Raw genomic sequence first — 6,717 nt, forward strand, 5'->3', positions numbered from 1 at the left:
TTTAGACCAGCCCTTATTTCTGATTTTCTCAGATTCACTGTCATCTGGTATGGTGCCTATGGATTGGAAAAAAGCTGATGTTATTCCAATATTTAAAAAGGGATCACAATCTCAGCCTGGCAATTATAGGCCAGTAAACTTGACATCTGTGGTGGGCAAATTATTTGAAGGCTTGTTAAGGGATCACATTCAAAATTTTGTCCTAATGAATGGCATTATGAGCAACAATCAGCATGGCTTTATGAAGGATAGGTCATGTCAGACGAATTTGATTGCATTTTATGATGTGGTAAGTAAGATTCTGGACAGTGGGGGGAGGGGGGGCAGTAGATGTGATCTATTTGGATTTTGCCAAAGCATTTGACACTGTGCCCCACAAACGACTGCTTTCTAAACTAAGGTCTGTTGGGCTTAATGAAGTAGTTTGCACGTGGATAGGAAACTGGCTACAGGATCAGGTACAGAGGGTGGTTGTTAATGGGACATTCTCTACTTGGAGTAAGGTTCTTAGTGGGGTCCCCCAGGGCTCAGTATTGGGTCCACTTTTATTTAACTTGTTCATTAATGACTTAGGGGAGGGTGTTGTAAGTAATGTATCAGTGTTTGCAGATGACACAAAATTATCCAGCCCAATTAATTCCATCCAGGATGTGGCATCCTTGCAACATAGTTACATAGTTACATAGTTAAATTGGGTTGAAAAAAGACAAAGTCCATCAAGTTCAACCCCTCCAAATGAAAACCGAGCATCCATACACATACCCCTCCCTACTTTTAACTAAATTCTATATACCCATACCTATACTAACTATAGAGCTTAGTATCACAATAGCCTTTGATATTATGTCTGTCCAAAAAATCATCCAAGCCATTCTTAAAGGCATTAACTAAATCAGCCATCACAACATCACCCGGCAGTGCATTCCACAACCTCACTGTCCTGACTGTGAAGAACCCCCTACGTTGCTTCAAATGAAAGTTCTTTTCTTCTAGTCTAAAGAGGTGGCCTCTGGTACGTTGATCTACTTTATGGGTAAAAAGGTCCCCTGCTATTTGTCTAAAATGTCCTCTAATGTACTTGTAAAGTGTGATCATGTCCCCTCGCAAGCGCCTTTTTTCCAGAGAAAACAACCCCAACCTTGACAGTCTACCCTCATAATTTAAGTCTTCCGTCCCTCTAACCAATTTAGTTGCACGTCTCTGCACTCTCTCCAGCTCATTTATATCCCTCTTAAGGACTGGAGTCCAAAACTGCACTGCATACTCCAGATGAGGCCTTACCAGGGACCTATAAAGAGGCATAATTATGTTTTCATCTCTTGAGTTAATGCCCTTTTTAATGCAAGACAGATCTTTATTTGCTTTTGTAGCCACAGAATGACACTGCCCAGAATTAGACAACGTGTTATCTACAAAGACCCCTAGATCCTTCTCATTTAAGGAAACTCCCAACACACTGCCATTTAGTGTATAACTTGCATTTATATTATTTTTGCCAAAGTGCATAACCTTGCATTTATCAACATTGAACCTCATTTTCCAGTTTGCTGCCCAGTTTTCCAATTTAGACAAATCACTCTGCAAAGTGACAACATCCTGCATGGAACCTTTAGTTCTGCACAATTTAGTATCATCTGCAAAAATAGAAACAGTACTTTCAATGCCCACCTCCAGGTCATTAATAAACAAGTTGAAAAGCAAGGGACCTAGTACAGAGCCCTGCGGTACTCCACTAACAACACTGGTCCAATTAGAAAATGTTCCATTTACCACCACTCTTTGTAGTCGATCTTTTAGCCAGTTCTCTATCCAGGTACAAATACTATGTTCCAGACCAACATTCCTAAATTTAAGCAGTAACCTTTTGTGTGGCACTGTATCAAATGCTTTAGCAAAGTCTAAGTAAATCACATCCACTGCCATCCCAGAATCGAGGTCTCTACTTACCTTCTCATAAAAAGAAATTAAGTTAGTCTGGCAAGATCTATTATGCATAAAACCATGCTGGCAAAAACTCTTAGTATTATGATTTGCTATGTAGTATCTTATCCTTTATTAACCCTTCCAAAAGCTTTCCTATCACTGACGTCAGACTAACTGGCCTATAGTTTTGAGGCTGAGAACGGGATCCTTTTTTGAATAGAGGCACCAAATTAGCAATTCGCCAGTCTCTCGGCACTATGCCAGATCTCAATGAATCCTGAAAAATGAAGTAAAGAGGTTTGGCAATCACAGAGCTAAGCTCGCTAATTACCCAGGGATGAATACCATCTGGCCCCGGACCTTTGTTAATCTTAACATGTTCTAGCCTCTTTTGAATTTACTCATGTGTGAACCATGCATCATTAGTTGTATTACTAGAATTGGTACTGTTAAGAAGGAAACCTTCACTTACTGGTTCCTCATTTGTGTAGACAGATGAAAAATATGAGTTCAGAATCTGCGCTTTTATTTTGTTTTCATCAACCAGCTGACCCCCCTCTGATAGTAAGGGTCCCACCCCTTCCTGCTTCATTTTTTTACTATTAACATATTTAAAAAATAATTTTGGATTTTTTTTACTGCTTGCTGCAATATCCTTTTCTATATCAATTTTAGCTTGCCTTATAGCTTCTTTGCATGATTTATTGGCCTCCTTGTACCTTATAAATGTTTCGGCTGTACCAGCTAACTCGAAAGCCTTAAAAGCACGTCTTTTCTTACCCACCTCAACACCAACGCTTCTATTGAACCAAAAAGGTTTTGCTTTGCAACGACGTTCCTTGCTTACAAGTGGAATATACTGACAAGTATATTTATCAAGCAGCATTTTAAAGACTTCCCATTTTTGTTCTGTGTTTAACCCTGTGAAAAGCATTTCCCACTTAATATGTTGCAGAGATGCCCTTATACTGTCAAAGTTTAAGGGCATCGTCTGAAATTTAGTGTTTTAGTTACTCCCTTATAGAATTGCTTCTGCAACAGAATCTCAAAGGAGACCATGTTATGATCACTATTCCCTAAATGCTCACCCACACAAATGTTAGAGATGAGTTCAGTATTGTTAGTTATTACAAGGTCCAAAAGAGAGTTATTCCTAGTAGGTTCTTGAACCAGCTGGAATAAAAAGTTGTCATTCAGAATATTTACAAACCTACTAGCTTTTTCTGTCTTAGCAACCCCATTACCCCAGTCAATGTCTGGATAATTGAAGTCACCCATAGCAACAACTTGACCCAGCTGTGAAGCCGCTTGTATCTGCAAGAGTAGCTGGGCTTCATACTCGACACTTATACGAGGTGGTTTATAGCATACACCAATGATAATTCTTTTTATTACCTTTTGCCCAGTCAAAATCTCTACCCAGAGTGATTCTACACCCTCACCAGTGCCAGCTATTGTTATTTCTTTAGCGCATGGCTTTAATTCAGGCTTTACATACAAACACACTCCTCCACCCTTTTCAATCCCTCTGTCCCTCCTAAAAAGGGTGTAACCATTTAGATTCACAATCCAGTCACATGTTTCATCCCACCAGGTCTCAGTGATACCAATTATATCATAATTTTTAGAGCATGCAATTAATTCTAGGTCTCCCATTTTACCTGACAAACTCTGTGCATTTGCCAGCATACAGTGGAGGTTACTACTTTTACTTTTGAAATTTGCATTACTTAGTGGAGAATTATATGTAAAGTTAGTATTATAATGTTTTCCTTGTAATAGAGGGACCTCCTTAGCTGGTAAACTGTATGCCCCTCTCACTCCTCCCCCATGACCCTTTACTAACCCCACTGCCCTGTCTACCCTAGCTTCCCCATAATTCTTTATCTCACCCCCCCCCCTTGCCTAGTTTAAACACTCCTCCAATCTCTTAGCCATTCTTTCCCCCACCACCGTGGACCCCCTTCCATTGGGATGCAAACCATCACGACATGATCTTGACATACTGGCAATCTGGGCAGTTAAGTGGCAAATGAGATTCAATGTTGATATATGTAAAGTCATGCACCTGGGATGTAAAAATATTCAAGCCACTTATACTGCACTACGCAAATCCATTATGGAAAAGGACCTTGGAGTCCTTGTAGATGATAAACTTGGCTGTAGCAAGCAATGCCAGTCAGCAGCATCAAGGGCAAATAAGGTCTTGAGCTGTATTAAAAGGGGCATAGAGTCAAGGGAGGAGGGGGTCATTCTTCCACTGTATAGAGCAGTTGTAAGGTCCCATCTAGAATATGCTGTACAGTTTTGGTCTCCATCACTCAAACAGGACATTATTGTATTAGAGAGGGTACAGAGAAGGGCAACTAAGCTGGTAAAAGGTATTGAAAATCTTAGCTATGAGGAAAGACTGGCCAAATTGGGGATGTTCACACTGGAGAAGAAGCGCTTAAGGGGTGATATGATGACTATCTATATATAAATATATAAGGGGATCATATAATAATCTCTCTAATGCTTTATTTACCAGTAGGTCTTTCCATCTGACACGAGGTCACCCATTCCGATTAGAAGAAAAGAGGTTCCGCCTAAATATTCGGAAGCGTTTTTTTACAGTGAGAGCTGTGAAGATGTGGAATTCTCTCCCTGAATCAGTTGTACAGGCTGATACATTATATAGCTTTAAGAAGGGGTTGGATAGCTTTTTAGCAAGTGAGGGAATACAGGGTTATGGGAAATAGCTCATAGTCCAAGTTGATCCAGGGACTAGTCCGATTGGCGTTTTGGAGTCAGGAAGGAATTTTTCCCCTCTAAGGCAAATTGGAGAGGCTTCAGATGGGTTTTTTGCCTTCCTCTGGCTCAACTGGCAGATAGGTAGTTTAAAAAAAAAAAAAAAGGTTGAACTTGATGGACATGTGTCTTTTTTCAACCTTACTTACTATGTTACTATTTTACTATGTTACAGAGTTGAGTGGTTGTATGGCATACATAGAGCTCCCTATGCTGGGAAGGTTTCCCGTAATAAGAGCAAGGGAGAACAAGAATCAGGTAAGTGTCATAGAAGAATGTTAGGAAAGTGCCCTAGAATCAGAAGAAGCTAGAAAGCAAAGAGAGGAACAAGAAAAGCTGCTATCAGAAGGGTTAAGTTAGAAAATAGAGAATAGTGAAAAGAGACAATCTATCAGTGCTGAAAACAGCAGCGCTGATATAGGCAGTTCTCAGCCCCACAGCCAAGCTCTACCCTGCCCGTACAGTACAAACTAGAGAAGAGGGGGGAGAGGCGGGGGCACAGACACAGCACCAGATTTTTCAAGACGTTCCACAGCCCCGTACTAATCCACACAAATTTGGAAAGGAACTCTTGTTTATCCATAGTGCCCATAACCCTAATTGGACTGATATGTTAGTTGTAATCAAACATGTGTGTGGTCCAGCGGATTACCAACATCTGCTAGCTAAAATGAATTGGGACACAAATCCTGCTGACCCAGCCCAAGTAGGGGTCCCGTATCTACACAAGCTGCCTTTCTTATCAGTGCCCCCATCCCTGACAGTTTCATAGGTAGGGACATGCTTTGTAAACTAGGGTGCACCATATACTGCAATCCGGTTGCAGTGTTTGTTTCTGTCCCAACTCAGTAAGTGTCTGAGATGACCAATGCCCCAGATACAGCAAATCTTCTGCCACTAAAGGAAATTTCGGAGGAGGAACCTTCCTTACCTCCTGAATTACAATGCGTCCTAGGTGATGTATGGGCCTTATCACCGACGGATGTCTAGTTGATGTCATCCATCCCACCTGTGTCCAAACTAGTAGACCGAAGGGCCCCCCTTGCCCAATATCCCATAGCACCCACTGTCCTGGGCGCAAGTAGAGGGGAGGTGGCGTTTTGTTCAGGATCTCACAGCAGTGACTACCAAAGCAGGTTGCAGTCATTAAGTACCAAGCCCATATCGGGTCCTTTGACCCTGTAGCACAAGGTAATGCCCATGCTGATGTAGCTGCAAAGCAGGCAGCATTGTATAATAAAATGTTTAAAGCATGTGTTGTAAAAGAACCAACTCTACACGTTCCCTCTAGTGCTGTTTTATAAGCCCTTCAGGACCAAGCGGAGCCTGAAGAGAAGGAACATTGGCTTAAAGCCGAATGCACACAAACTCCCGGTGGTGATGTTTCTGTTTGGTGTTTAGGCGATTGCCCTGTCGCACTCTGTGCTCTTTTAACATATTTGGTTGCTGCCTCACAAGGTCTCACCCACATTTCAACAGGGGGGATGTGTGATGCAGTATCAAGAGTGTGCTTTGCCCCGGGTTCTCATCTATCGCAGCCAAATATGTACAATCAATGTACCTATTTCAGATATTGCAGATAGATTACATACAGTTGCCTAAATGTTGTACTTATGAATATGTACTGGGTTGTGTTGACCAATTCTTTGGGTGGCCAGTTGTAAAAGCTTCGGCTGAAGCTACAGCTAAATAGCTGATTGCAGAGATTGTTTGCAGATATGGACTGCCTAAGGTTTTATCCTCAGATCAAGGTACACATTTCACTGGACAGGTAATGCAACTAATCTGTAAAGACATTGGGATACATCAAATGCTTCACACACCTTACCATCCCCAAGCTAGTGGGAAAGTGGAAAGACTTAATGGTGTTATTAAAAACAGACTAAGTAAAGTATGTGCAGAAACTAAACTTGCGTGGCCAGATACCCTTGGTATATTGCTTATGTCTGTCAGGCACTCTCCCCACATGAATTATTGTTTGGGAGACCAGCACGCATGGCTCAG

The sequence above is a fragment of the Xenopus laevis genome, chromosome 5L, assembly GCF_017654675.1.
Source record: "Xenopus laevis strain J_2021 chromosome 5L, Xenopus_laevis_v10.1, whole genome shotgun sequence".
NCBI lineage: Eukaryota > Metazoa > Chordata > Amphibia > Anura > Pipidae > Xenopus > Xenopus laevis.